The 15,763-nt window shown below is 43.0% G+C and overlaps 1 protein-coding gene across 1 annotated transcript in view; it reads right to left on the bottom strand.

The window, feature by feature from the left end:
- Positions 1-15,594: 15,594 nt before the first annotated feature.
- The window catches only part of HDX (highly divergent homeobox), a 56,717-nt gene continuing 56,548 nt past the window's right edge, over positions 15,595-15,763 (bottom strand). The window contains exon 10 of the transcript XR_014784837.1: positions 15,595-15,711. The gene's annotated coding sequence lies outside the window, so the exon portion shown is untranslated. The remainder of the gene's footprint in view (positions 15,712-15,763) is intronic.

Raw genomic sequence — 15,763 nt, 5'->3', positions numbered from 1 at the left:
ACAGTGGCAAGCGGATGCCTAGGACATGAGTGCAATATTACCCTTCCACTTGCACCGGTATTGAGGGCCATACCGCCTCTGATGCTGGAGGTAGCCATCAGGACTAGTAGCCAATAGCCATTGATAGCCTTCTCCTCCATGTATTTGTCTAATCCCTTTAAAGCCACCCAAGTGGGCAGCAATCATTACATTTTGTGGTAGCGAATTCCATAGTATGACTATGTATTATGTGAAGAAGTATTTCCTTTTGTTTGTCTCGAATACCCCACCATTCCGCGTCATTGGATAACCACGGGTTCTAGAAGGATGAGAGAGGGAGAAAAATGTCTCCCTTTCCACTTTCTCTACACCATGCATAATTTTATACACCTCTATCATGTCTCCTCTAATTCACCTTCTTTCTAGGCTAAACAGACCCTGTCATTGTAACCTTTCCTCACAGAGGAGCTGCTCCAACCACTTGATCATTTTGCTTGCCCCTTTCTGAGACTTTTCCAGCTCTACATTATCCTTTTTGAGGTGCCATGACCAGAATGGTACACAGCATTCCGAGTGTGGTTGCACCACTTCTTTTGTTACTCTGACCTGTCAGTCTTCATGTCTCCCACTTTGGGTTCCAAGAATTAGTATAATTTTCTTGATAACAGTACCATGTCTTAAACACTGAACTCGTAACTTAAACGCTGAAATGTATAATGAAAATAAGTATGAGGTATTATATTTGTGTTTATACTGACTTGTTCATCCATTGTACATTATTCTTCTAGGAGTTGCCATATGTTATAATACTTGAAACGCATTTGGCAATAACTTGCCTTCTATGCACCTCTGAGCTGTCCTTTCCTTTTATTCTTGCTATAGGTGCCTCCCCCCGCCCCTTCACTGTGGGATTCCTGCACTGTACAGGAGCTTGGATTCAATGGCCTAAATGCTCCTTTCCATCTTTAGGATTCTATGAAAACAAGACACATGTCACAACGAGAGCTGAGTGAAAATAAATTGCAGAAATAGTTTGATCGAAGTGGGGGTTTGAGGGGCGATGGTTTACAAAATGGTATCCTCCCCACTTACCTTTTCCTCCACCCTTACCTATTCTATGGTCTGCACTCTCGGTTGCTGTAGGGTGTCCAGGTGTCCTACTTTACAGAGGACAGTCCTCTTTTTTGAAGGGTTGCCACAGAACAGACCTCTATTTGAAAGTATCCTGTATCTGGAGTGCTGTCCAGCCCAAGTCTGGTTTAAAGATAAAGAACTATAAGAAATGAGAGCAATTGGGGCTTTGAAGTTTCCCATCAGCACCTGACAGCAGACTGAGGAGGCATATCCCACAGGGCACCTGGTCACAGTCTTCCCCACTATAGTGAGATGCATTGCATTTCTATTTATATTATAGTCATTATTTCTAAATTTGTATCCATACACATATATGAGCATATGCAAATGTGGGTCCTCTTTTATCCCCTTTTTGGGTGGTGTATTTCCTCATTTTTGATGCTATGTAAATGGTCACCCTAGTTACTGGTAGAAGTCAGCTTTTTCTCTCCCAAAAGTCTTCAGTGACAACGATGCTTCCTGCCCTTGTTCTGCAGGCTTGTGGGAGAAAAAAAAATGGCATCCATCAGCAGCTAGGAGTGTAATTGCCACAGCCCTTCAGTTCACCCCATACTTTTGTCTCTGTTCGCACATTTCCCCCCAACATCACTGAACACATTTGGGGGCATTTTGGCTCAACCCTAATTGGTAACAGTACTGCGCTAAAAATATGTTCCAACATTCTGGCATTAGGCCCATTTTCCCCTCTTGTGACCACTGATCAGCTCTTTTGAGAGAAGACCATGTAAAGGAAGGTTTCTCTTCCTTCATCCTCTGCAGGCCACCCCCTCAGCCCCACCTCAAAGTTGGCTAGAGTTTGTAGTCTCTTTCACTGTTAAAATGTATAACTAATTAAGTCGGTGGTATAAGCAGCTTGTTACTCAGAACTTCTCATTATCTGGAATCGGGTTACATCCCATGACAAGCTACATTTCTACCAAAGTCCCCGATTTATCCAAATGGATTCTGCTTCCATCTGTGTAATCAACAATTTTGATTGCCAACACATAGAAAGAGATGTTGGCAACATCCATTTTAATAACCCAAAATAATATGTTCTTTCCAAGGCCGAGATATGTTGTTTAAATAACCTTTCCTGTATGTGCAAATAACTCCTCAAAGTTTCTGTTTAGAAAGTGCTCTGTCACAGAATTGGTATACTGAGAACTAGTGTCGGACAAAAAGCACCAAGACAAAGACTGGAAATAAAGCCCTGTGAAGAGAGACTGAAAGAACGGGGTATGTTTAGCCTTGAGAAGACTGAGGGGAGATATGATAGCGCTCTTCAAGTACTAGAAAGGTTGTCACAGAGAGGAAGGCCAGGATCTCTTCTCCATCATCCCAGAGTGCAGGACACGGAATAATGGTTACAGGAAGCCAGATTCTGTCTGAACATCAGGAAAAAACTTCCTGACTGTTAGAGCAATATGACCATGGAACCCATTACTAGGGTTGTGCGAAACACTTACCCCGTTCTGGCCGGCAGTCCATGGTGGGGGGGGGGAGGTGACCCATCCCTCCCCCCCCGGAATCCTCCCCGGCTGGCTCCGCTCCGCGCTGGCTGGCTCTGCTCCGCTCCACTTTCGGCTGCTGCTGGGCTGTGGCCGCAAATGGTGGCTGCTACACCGGCCGCCATTTGCGTCCCTGCCAAGCTGTGATAGGCTACATAAGTATCTACGTAGCCTATCACGGCAAAAGGCAGGGACGCAAATGGCGGCTGCTATGCCATTTGCGTCCCTGTCTTTTGCCATGATAGGCTACGTAGATACTTACGTAGCCTATCACGGCTCGGCAGGGATGCAAATGGTGGCTGGCGTAGCGGCCTCCATTTGTGGCTGCAGCCTGGCAGTGGCCAGAAGACAACCCGGAGCTGCCGCCACCGCTGCCAGAGCCGCCGCCACCAGGTAGGTCCATTCCAGGGGGGGTGGCGGGGGGGTAGTCTGTTCTGCCATGGACTCTGGGGGCAGGATTCTAAATAATCTGGCCTCACTGGAGTCCATGGTGGAATTCTCCAAAATCCCTACCCATTACCTAGGGAGGTAGTGGGCTTTCCCACACTGGAGGCATTCAAGATGAGGCTGGACAGCCACTTGTCAAGGATGCTCTGACTTGGATTCCTGCACTGAGCAGGGGGTTGGACTCGATGGTCTTACAGGCTCCTTCCAACCCTACTATTCTATGATTCTATATCAACAGATAATAATAACCAAAGACGTAGCTTCCATTTGTAGAGACAGTATATCTTTGATTGCCAGCATCTGAGAATTCACAACTGGGGATGGATATTGCACTCACACATTCCTTGTGAATCTCTCCCAGGCATCTGGCTGGCTGACTGTGCTTGGAAGACAGTCAGTTCATCTAACTTGGCATTAGGGATACTGCTGAAATTGGAATTATCTTGACTCCTGTAGTGGATTATTTAAAAATCCAGATGCAGAAAATGTTTTCCAACCTTGGGGATGGGGTTGAAAAGTACGTACCTGGAATATAGGGTAGAGACCATCCAGAAAGATCACCCCCCTCCCCAGCTGACATTTGCTGAAGATATTTGGTTCAATCACATCAGAAATTTATACTGTGTCTTTGCTCAGAATGAGACTAGCAAAGTTTATGGGTATACTGGCACAGAAGATGTCACAGGGGCAGTGTGAGCCTGTTGATTTTCTCGGACCTCCTGGCAGCTTTTTTCGACCATGGCATCCTTGTGGATAGGCTATCTGGGCTGGGAGATGGAGGTAATGCACTGCAGTGGTTCTGCTCCTACTTGGATGACTGATTCCAGTCATCCAGGTGGTGCTGGGGAATTATTGCTCTGTCCCTTGACAGTTATGCCATGGGCTGCTACATGGCTCTATTTTATTCCCCATCTGTTCACAATCTAGAGCCTCGTGTGGCACAGAGTGGTAGGCGGCAGTATTGCAACCGAAACTCTCCCCACGACCTGAGTTCGATCCCAGCGGAAGCCGGGTCTCAGGTAGCTGGCTCAGGTCGACTCAGCCTTCCATCCTTCCGAGGTTGGTAAAATGAGTACCCAGCTTGCTGGGGGAAAGGTAGTCATGACTGGGGAAGGCAATGGCCATGAAAACGCCATGCGTAAGCGGCGTCCCTCTAAGGGTCAGTAATGACCCGGTGCTTGCACAGGAGGAACCTTTCCTTTTTCACAATCTACATGAAAACGCTGGCGGAGGTTATCCAGAGGTATGGACTGAGGTGTCACCAATATGTGGATGACACCCAGCTCTGTCTCTCCTTTTCATCAAATCCAGGTGAAGCAGTAGGTGTTCTGAACCAGTGCCCAGGTGTGGTAATGGACTGGATGAGGGCCAATAAATGGAGACTCAATTCAGATAACACAGAGGTACTGTTAGCAGGTGATTCTTCCACCCAGATGACTATTAAACCTGTTCTGGAGGAGGTTGCACTCCCCTGAAAGGGTCAGGTTCATAGTTTGGGGGTTGCTCTTAAATCCAGCACTGTTACTGGAGACACAGGTGGCCTTGGTGGCATGGAGCACCTTTTATCAGCATAGGCTGATATAGCAACCACAATCCTATCTGGAAAGAGATAGCCTAGTTACAGATATCCGTGTTCTAATGACCTCTCGTTTGGATTACTGCAATGTGTTATATGTGGGGGTGCCTTTGAATACAGTTTGGAAACTCCAGCTGGTCCAAAATAGGGCAGCAAGATTGTTAACAGGGACTGGCCAATGTGATCATATTACAGCAGTGCTTTATGATCTGCATTGGCTGCCAGTCCATTCCCGGGCCAAATTCAAAGTGCTGGTATTAACTTACAAAGCCCTAAAAGGCTTGGGGCCAGGTTACCTGAACAATTGCCTCCTTCTATATATACCTGGAAGGTATATATAGAAGGAGATCATCCTCAGAGGCCCTCCTCCACGTGCTCCCACCAAATGAGATGAGCTAGGTGGCTACTAAAGAGAGGGGCTTTTCTGTGGTAGCACCCCAGTTTTGGAATGACCTTGCCAGAGAGGCTCACCTGGAGCCTACATCATGCTCTTTTTGACACTAGGTGAATACCTTTTTAATTTTGCAGGCTTTTTAGCCCTTCAAGTTTTTTGTTTGTTTGTTTAAACACATGTTTTTAGATCATTGTACTGCTGCTAGCTTTTATCTTCTTTGGTTACTTTTTTGGTTCCATTCTGTTTTAAACATATGGTTTATAATTGTGTTTTACCATGTTATTGTATTTTATGGTTTTAAGTTTTGTTTTGTAAACTGCCAAGAGAGCTTTGGCAACTAGTCTAAACTTGGGACTAGCGAGCTACAGCCCTGATAGAATCCAGCAGACCAGATGATTTCTGGGTGAGAACACGAGGAACTCCATCTAAATCTATCCAGCAAGGCAATACTTACGTTCCCATTTTTATTTTTGCAAACATGTTTAATGTATTTATTTGGCCTCACTGTACATGCTGCAAATACAAAAGCATTCAGCATTCCTTTCTCTCAACATGGGTTGTGGGTGAGGTAAACTGCTTTAACCAAGATTTCTATACCAGCTGATTGAGCAAGGGAAGAAAATTAATTTCTGGTAGCTTGAACTACAGTTCCCCTAGCCTTCATTACTGAAGCTGTTGCAGGGTGGGGTGGGGTAAAGATGTACAAATAACAGCAAAAGCACACAATAATACTGAAAAGTGTTCAGGAAGTGAACATATAATGATCATCAACCATTCCTTCTGAAAGGCCTCCCTCACGAAGGCTCCTCCTCCCTCAGCTGTTACCACCAGCAGATATTACAGCAGGCTCTACTGAGGGAGGAGAGAGGGGGAGAGCAGGGCCATTCTGCCAGCCCTCCTGGAAAAACTAATCCCCCATCCTTTCCCCTTGTTTGTCATATCTTTTTAGGCTGTAAGCTTGTGGGCAGGGACTGTCTTGTTTAATTGATCATAAGCAAGCTGCGCCGGGATCCTTTTTGGCTAAGGAGCAGCATAATATACTTCAAATAAATAAATATGCACAATGTGTGATATGTGGGGAAACAGGACTATTTCAGTGCATCCCATATAGCAGTTGCTATGCTATGTGGATGTGAACCTACTGAATGGAAATATCAGTGCTTTTCTTTTACAGCCTTTTTGATGACTGCACAACATGGGCATGAAATGTATTGGTAAGGTACCATGACTCAGTCCAAATTACTGTATGGGATTGCTTGTTCAGGTATACTTCACATAGTGAAAGCCATTACAGAAATTATTACTTTCTACATCAGGGGTGGGGAACCAGATGGCTCTGTCCCCTTCTCCAGGCCCCCACTCCTTTCCCTATCAATTGTTTGGTGGCTTCTCAGCTTTTGCATATTTTCTCCCCCATTCTAAAAGTTTGAAATTTCAGATGAGAGAGCTTAGTTCCTATGGTTTAGTTCCTGGCAGTAAGAGCTTTAAACTATAACATGGTGGTAAAAAGAAAGAAAGAAGGATTTGGGCCCTATGCCTTTTGCCCCAAGTTTTTGCATTTGGCCCCACCTGCCACTGGAATGCAGCCCTGATATCTTCTCTGAAATTGAACTCAGCCCTCTGCTTTACGTACTAGTAAGAAATACACTTTTCTTATGGGCAGGCCATACAAGGACATGTTATAGCAGTCTTCCCCAACTTGGTGTCCTGCAGAAGTGTTGGACTACAACTCCCACAATCCCCATACAACATGCTCGCTGTAAGTGATGGGAATTGTAGTCCAATAATCTAGAGGGCACCAGGTTGGGGAAGGTTGACCTTATAGTTATCACTGACATGTCCATAATGTATCAACCTTGCAAAGCTGCACAACTGCTCCACCCCCCCACGAACCTCACAAAAACTTATCCAGGGTCACATTACACGTGATGATATTCCAGTGTTTAAACAAGCTTGCTTAACTGGGCCCCTTTAATTTGGAGAAAAAGCAGTCATAGGGCCACAATCCTGATTCGGGCCAGGGACCACACTGGTTTTCAGCTGAAAATTGTCCTCTACCTGGCTGCTCTTTGCCCCTGAAGGGTGCTGTTTTCAATATACAGTTTTGGGAGCAAAAAGCCACCAGGAGAGAGTGGTATTTTTTTTTTTTTTTGCAGAAAACTGGCACGGGGACCCAGTTCGGGTTGGGAACATGTTTCAGATAGGAAAGCCATGGTGGCTTTTTCAACAAAATAAGGCAGGTTATTTGAAAACGTCAATAACATCACACGTAGTTTGGCCTTTAGAAAACTGTGACAAGGAAACCCTCTATTACTACTGAGGGCAGTTCTCTGGTGGGCATATGTAAATTTAAAAACAGAAATCAAAAACCAAAGGGTGAAAGTGGGAGATGGAGACAAATGCTTCTAGCTCCACAAAGGTGCAGGGTGTAGACAACAAAGCCAGCTGTAAGGACCAGGCTGCAAGACCTACAGACCTAGTAAGATGTCACCACTAGAGCCAACTAGTAATGATAGATCTTTTGGCAAAACCTATTTCTGCATCCTCACTCAGAATCACTCCATCAAACAACCTGGAAACTAAACACGTGTTGAAGAAAGGGCAGTACTGAGACCTTCCTTCATCGCTGTTGGCTCTTCTTGAGATGCAATGCTTTCAAGCTTGGGAAAGCATCTTTTTTGTCTTTGGTCCAGATTCGGGCCTTCTTCAGGATATATTTCACCTTCTTGGGGACAAGACTGCAGAGGCTTCTGAGCAGGCTGGAGAACCTGAGCCAAGAAAAGTGCTCCCCTTCCTAATTTTGGGGAACCTTGGATGATCTCACCTGTATCGTGCCGTCCTCTCCTCCTGAGAAAAAGAAGTCCCTCCTCCGTCTCCTAGAGGAAATATTCTCTTTGGAAGACCCTTTCCTTTCAGAGCTTCTAGATGCAAGTTTCTTATCTGGGGGTCTTCTTATAACAAATGTGTCTTCAGAGAATGGAGACAGTGAGTTTGTGGCTTCAAATACGAGCCTTCACATATTCCATGCTGTCAAATGTTGTGGAATCCAAAACTGCTACAGTTAGCTTTGGAGGATGGTGTCTCTTTTGTAGATCTGTATGACCAGCACCTGTTCTCTGTGAAGTAATTGGGAGTAGGATCTACATGAGTAGTAGTCATGGGATTGGGACTTACAATACATCTATATTAAGACATAGGACCGGATACGGAGGAATACCTCATGGACCTGTAAATATGGACTCTCACATAGCATATCACTATACCTTACAAGTTAAAAATCATTTTTCGTGTGCAGGGGTAGGCAACCAAATGCCATCCAGATGTATTGGAATACAACTCCTGTAACCCATGACTATTGGTTATGCTGGCTGGGGGGTGATAGAAATTCTAGCCAAAAATATCTGGAGGGAACCTGCAGCAAGAGAGAAATTTCTGGTGCTGGAGCTATTCCCTCTGTGCCAGGGATGCATTCTTGAATTGTGGGTTAGATTTATGGCCAGAGGTGGGGTTAGAAAGGGCTTTCTGCCATGCTCATGTGGGGAAGGTGAAGGGTGCTCACATTCTTATGCAGCTGGACTGCATGGGCCTTGATTAATTATTTCCTCCTCCATCCCTATGTTGTTGCTTGGCCAAGATTTTATCCTACATTGTAAGCCTATAGGATGGATTTGTAGTCCTTTAGTCTCTGAGAATCCTTACCCCGAGTGAGAGCAGGGAAAGAGATTACCCTGGACATTGGATAGCCCATCTGACTTGCCTGGTCTATTCAGGCATAGTGTCTCTGTGTATGGGTAGATATGTGGTCATAGTGTTCCATTTCACCTTGAAGACCTGGATAAAGTTTTCTCCCTCTCTCATAATACTAGAACCCGGGCTCATTGCATGTAGCTGATTGGTGAGAGATTCAGGACAGATTAAAGGAAGTCCCTCTTCACACAGCTCATGAACTGTGGAATTCACCACCACAAGATGTGGTGATGGCCACCAATTTAGATGGCTTTAAAAGGGGGTTAGACAAATTCCTGGAGAAGACTACCGATGGCTACTAGTCCTGATGGCTATATGGTACCTCCAGTATCAGGCATATGCCTATGTACACCAATTACTGGGGAACCCAAGCATGAGGGTGCTGTTGCATTCATGTCCTGCTTGTGGGTTTCCTGTGGGCAACTGTTTGGCCACTATGGGAACAGAATGCTGGACTATATGGACCCTTGGTCTGATCCAGCATGGCTGTTCTTATTCTGGATTGCCCTTTGTGCCACAGGCAAGGACAGGAGAATGGGACTAAAATTGCCTCCACAACCTTGGGTTTAGAGGCATTCAGTACTGGTAATGATGAAGCTGCAGCCCTGCCCAGTGAGGTTGCTGGATTTAATGGCAGTTTCCTGCAATCTACCCTAGACAGTCTAAATAAGGGAGATGTGCAGGAGGAAGAAAAAATGCTGCTGCCTGTAAGTTAAGAAACCGCAAAACAGCCTTGCAAAGGCTTAGGAGGCAGGGTCTTCCTGGGACCCTTTCGCTGGATGGGGCTTCAAGTTTTGATTCTGCTTCTTGGGTCCCAGAAGAAGGGCATCCAGAAGATTAATGATTCCTTGGGAAGAAGAGGCATGGATATGGAGCAGGCACAGCTTTAGAGCTGCAGTCAGGAGTAGGACCATTGCACATTGCCACATGAAGAGCATCTGTGTCCAGAGACAACCTGTATAAGTTCTCTGAGGGCAGAGAATTACGGAGGCCTGAAAAAGAACAAGGTCTGGACACAAGGTAAAGAAGCTCACGTCTGATTGTTGGAAGTTTCTATTTGTCTGTCTGTTCATCTTTTCCTCCTGAATCATGGTGTCATGAGCAGGAGATACATCATCAGAATACTGACAGAGAGAAATGTAATAGCACTGCGTTTTGGGAACGTTCACTCTTTTACCTGGGACAGAATCCTCCAAAAAGCTCTTTTGTCTTAGTAACTACATAGGGGGATATCACCGCCTTAAAGATACGTCAATTTATTTCTGACATCAGCAGGCATGACACCAATCTCTCCTCCCTGCAAAAACCTGACCTACTGTGAATGCCTAGCAGTCAACAAACTTCATACTAAGAATGGCATAAATACCATTTTTAACAGCCCAGAAGCTATGGTGAAGAATAAACATGGGGATATGGGGTAAAAATAACCAGGACAACTATTGCACACAACAGTCCCACCATTGGTGGGCAGTACGCTAATATAATCAACAATCATCATCATCAATCATTTATTACTACTGGTTTTACTGGGGACTTCAAGAATGTGAAAGCCACATTTATCTGAATAGTGAATTCTTACAGGCCAATGATAATTAATACAGAAACTGAAAACTTCATGTAGGAAAACGAATCACTTAGCTTTTATTGAATTTCTCCAGTCTTAAAGATCTGGTAGATGTAGAAAAATATCCTTGAGTGTAATAGACAAAGGTAGCAAAGGTAGTTAGCCCTTTACTATAACCAATTTGACCTAACAGATAAAAGTTTTGTAACAAGCAACTCAATTAATTAATTAATTAAGGTTTTGCCAAACTATATCTGGTAAACTGAATAAACAAACAAACAAAAAACAGTGACAATTCCTGGAATTATTAAGAGTGTGCATTTCAGTGTGGATGCAAAAAAAAAGAAAAGAAAGAAAAAGCACTACAAAAAAGGAGAAACATAGTAAGAAAAAAAATGATGCAGCTATATAGGATGGATACATTTGAAGAACAGTCCATAACAAAATAGGTGACTTTGAAACTATTCAGTAACCCAAACCCAATATTCATATTTTACTTTAAAATGTGAACCAAATCAAATTTGGTAAGCTATCTGTTGATACGTTAAAAACTTTATGGCACAAATTTTCACAAAAAAAGTTAAGGCAGAGACCAATTTTATATAAAAATAGCTGAGCAGGTTTCTAATGAAGGAAATAACCTTTTCTGTGTGTGATGGATTTTGTTAATACAAGATTATAAATATCCTTATATATACACAGAAACAAGATCAATACAAATGGATGGAATCCATCTATCCAATAAACCAAGATCATGTATCTTGGGTTACAGTGGAGGTACTCAAGTTAAATATCTGTCATAGTTTTCTTGCTACACATACCATTTACATGTCATAAAATTGCAATATAAATACTGAGTTTCACAGAGAAATTCAGTTTTAAAATCACACTAAATTTACAAAACTTGCCCAAACTGGCCAAACGGACATTATGTTAAAAGATAATTACTTCGACTTTGTTGGCACATTTTAATAGTATATCAGTTTATATTAAAAACAAACAAAAACACAAAATACTTAAAACCTTCAGAAGCTTTCAACAAAAACTGAAGTCAAGTGTTACTACAGCAAAAGAATGGGGGAGCTTTACAAGGGTAGCTTACGTACTGAGATCGCATTGACCACTTCATGTTGAGATCATCTACGCAGCTGCCAACGTACACCTAGCAGCTTAACATTGAACAGTGAAAGATCATTCACAATGAACAGTTATAAAGTGTTGTTCATGTTTGATCCAAAACTGGTTTTGCATATAACTTGCTAGGAAATTATCCAGCAAATAACTGATACTATTGGGCCAGGAGAGGAGGATATGCAAGTTTTTGCATTTGGATGTTTACCAACTCATCAAGAATGACAATGTATTTTATTTTCTCCTGCTTCCCATGCATTGTACACAACAGCGGATGGTGTACACTAGTAGATCCTTTGCTAACAGAAGAGGATTACTGCAATGCAAGAAGTTGAAAGGACAAGAAGCTAATACAGCAGACTTCTGTTGTAACTCTTTGTCTTCCTTTCCCTTCATCTCCTTGTGCCACTGAATTTCCAGCAGCTGCAACCCTGACTAGTGGTCCTCCAGTTACTCAAAAGTCTTTGTCTTCTGTGTGTGTATGCATTGGGGGTGGGGGGCACAGAGGAAAGGAACAGACTTTCCTTTCTGCACGGATGTGTTTGCTCAACATCTGTCCAAGTGGCAGATTCCTAGCACTATGCCACTGTTACAGGAAGTCATTTGCCAATGACAGCCAGTGTGGTGTAGTGGCTAGAGTGTTGGACTGGGAGCCAGGAGATCCGGGTTCTAATCCCCACTTAGCCATGGAAGCTCGCTGGGTGACTTTGGGTCAGTCACAGACTCTCAGCCCAACCCACCTCACAGGATTGTTGTTGTGAGGATAAACTGGAGGGGAGGAGAATTATGTATGCCGCCTAGGGTTCCTTAAGGAGAAAAAAGGCAGGATATAAATGCAATAAATAATAATAAATGTTTCTCTTCCTTGCACCACCCCTTTAGTAGATATAACAGCTCAAAGTCCCATTTTATTATGTTAACGTAACAGTGTAATAGGATGTTGGATGCAAGTGTGACTGAACTGTGTTCTTTTAAAACCAACCCAACACACTGGTGCAACACTTCTTGATACAATCCAGACAAATTTTGCACAGACCAAGTCCCGCTGAAATCAACATGTCTTAAGGATCCGTGAGTCCACGTCTCACCAATATCCACAGGACCAAAGCACACTTAGCTTTCTGTGAATTGTACCTGTCCTAAGATACACAGTTCGGGCACAGTTAGCATGCCTGATCCCAACCACCTAATTTTCCGGTCCTGCAAGATTTAGGACCAAGCCACTGTATGACACTTCCGTGGGAGAGCAGGCCTTGTTTCCTTTCTTTCTTAGAAAAAAGCATTACTTTGTTCAAATGGTGTGTGTTCCTTTTAAACATCTAATCTAATTCCTGCACACCAAACGTTCTAGGGTAGCGAAGGAGAGCTAATTCACTATTGCAGAAGACTGTTACAGGCCAGTGAATTTTATCCTGGGGAAAAGTTGGTGAGGAATTGAAAGGGCCATTTGAAAATGCTAACACATTTTCCTTTGTACTGAAAATCCAAAACATACGTGTGCATTTTGGTATCACACATGCTATCTTTGACAGCAAATTAAGTTCCGAACCATCCATTGATGTGGCAGGGCAACAAGGTTGTAAGAACATGCAACCTCAGTGAATTTCTGCAGAACTTAGTTTTTTGAAGTATACTATGCCCTTCCTGTTTCTTTAAAAAAATAATAATAATTTACAGGAATGTTGATTAGGCATGGCCAGTTTTGGCCAAAGAGGTAGGTGGAGCCTACTGTGAAGGCCAGGAAAGAGGGGGTTAAAACAGGAGAAAAACTTTAGTTTAAAACACTCCCCTGTACCCTCCAGCATAGCAAGGGAGGTTACTAAAAGGGAAGGAGTTACCCTTTAGTTCCTAAGTAGCTGGCATCTCTAGCTGAGAGACGCATGTTGGGAAGGTAACTAGAAGTGTTGGACAATTACAAAGGTAGGGTTAGGCCCCATTGATAGAGCTTGACCATGGGCCAAAGCAACTCTGGCACTAGCCCAGTTTTTAGTGTCCTTTGGCACTGGCATTAATGCTATACTGTTGCAACATGCATTGCAACAGCTACTCCAAGAGAAAAACTGGGGTGGGGAGAAGACCTACAGCCATCAACTTATCTATTATCATATCCATTTTAACTTTAAGGCAAAATCCTGTGGGGAACTTGTACAACTCCCACTCTTTTCAATGGGACCCTTGCAGGAAACGTTCCCAGGGAGTTGAGCCTTTACAATATAGGAATATTTCAGTGTCATAAAAACTCTCTCTCTCTCTCTCTCACACACACACACACACACACACACACCCCTGCCTAACATATCAGCCATCAGTTCTTTTCATAGTGCTAATATTAGAATAACAAAAATAAATCCAAACAAAAAAAAAATCCAATATTCAGTAACAGTATTTATCACTAGGCAATGGCCAAAAAAAACCCTGAAAGAAAACATATCCATTTGCTGGAAGCTATTTATTGCCTAAGGGTGTGAAAAGTCACATTATAGCCTGGTGTGGCATCTAAGGTGATGTCATCTTGCAGAGGTAGCATGTAAAAAATGTTTTGGGGTTTTTGAAGTACTGTGTTAATTAAATTAAATTAAATAATTAATATTCCAGATCTAACCAGAAAACATAAGACAAGCAAACATTTGTCGTTTTGTTCAAGCTACTCTTACTATAGAGTCCCATAACCTTTCAAATAAAACAGTATTTAATATGATAGCCCATCTGAGGTTGACATTAATCCATGTGGGAAGAGGGTTCTCCAGTAAAAAAAGAACTTCAGAATCTACTCTGTGAAAGAATACAGTACAGTGCCTACTACCAAAGACTGTTCCAGTATTCTGATACCGTTTGGCCCCTTGCCTCCCAGGTTAAAGAATTTGGTCAGTGTGGTGAAGTCATTAAGTTCATGCACAGATAGGACATCATGAAGTTGGAAAGGGCTTTGACTTAATAGTATGTCTTAGTGTAAGTCCTTGATTGGCAGGTCAGGATCTAAGAGTGTGTCACAGCAGCGGCATTGCTACGATTTTCTTTTTGTTTTCAAAGAGCAAGATGGGAGGGGGTGGGGAACCAGAGGTGAAGAGGACCAGACTCCTATTCCTATCATAGCTGTGTAGAAAAGGGAATTTCACCAGCAACAGATTTTCTCCTCCACAACAAGCTGATCCCGCCAAAATCCCCTGTTCGATGCAACAAGTAATAGGTACAGGAACCTCTCCCTTTAGTCTCGAGAGAGAAAAGCAGGATAAGAGATAAGAAGGATTAATAAATTAGATGTGGGTCTGCATTGCAGGTTCTAGTTACAAATGTGCGCCCTGGGTCTGAAAAGACTGAAGATTTCTGCTCTAGTGGATAAGTGGTAGCCCATTCAAACATGCATATGATCTCTTGTTTTACTCTAAACCACCTTGAGTATACTTCAGTGTAGGAAGGTGGCAAAGAAATCATTTAAATATATTTAATAAATAAAAATGCTATTTGCATCACTTGAAGAATGTTAACATCTGTGTCAATGAGCCATCTCAGATCACAGCCAGAACTGTCATATCCTCAAAAGAATGTTAGATTTATGTCTCGCAGAGCTATATGCAAATCCCACCTGAGCCCACGGACTCACTGGCTGTGTCATGCCTGTAAAATCAGAACAACTTATTGTCCAAAGTTGCCAACAGAATGAATACAGTTCTATGGCACAACAAAAGTCCTATGTAAATGATTTATAAAATAATCAAATTTACTCCCAAGTTTTCCAGTTAAACAATCACAAGGGATGAGCATAAGAAGTATTCAAGCTTTCGTACTGCACTTCTAGTATAGTTCGAAATTTTAAAGTCAGGACAGAAGGAAGAGATCAGCACCTTTATATCATCAAAATCTGGGCACCTACATGGGAGATAGTTAAGTACAGAAAACTAACCTTTTGGCTGAATTGTTGGCAATTCCTTGATTTTTCAGAGACTCAACTATGCTACACACAGAATTGATCATACCAAGCAGTGTACTTGGCAAAGCAACCCTAGTGTTGCATTGTGCCAATCAAACTGAAACAGTATGTGAAAAAAAAGGTTTCACCATTAAGATACTTTGCAAGGCAATTCAGATTTGTATAGATCTTTTCCACTCTATCCTATGGCAAGACCGGGCAGACTTCAGGGTTGTCGTACAGACTACTTTTTTTTTTTTTTTAATCTAGAACCACACAGTTCACCAACTGAAGCCAGGAGCAAAAGAATTAAAGAATAGGATTCCTCTGAGCCAGTGGAGGCTGGTGGCTCCGATGTCGATGGGGTGGTGAATCCACTCCAGGTTTCAGTCAG

Source organism: Heloderma suspectum, chromosome 9 (genome assembly GCF_057233095.1).
Source record: "Heloderma suspectum isolate Gila_16-S chromosome 9, 16-S_ref, whole genome shotgun sequence".
NCBI lineage: Eukaryota > Metazoa > Chordata > Lepidosauria > Squamata > Helodermatidae > Heloderma > Heloderma suspectum.
This window is presented reverse-complemented; position numbering and strand designations above follow the sequence as displayed.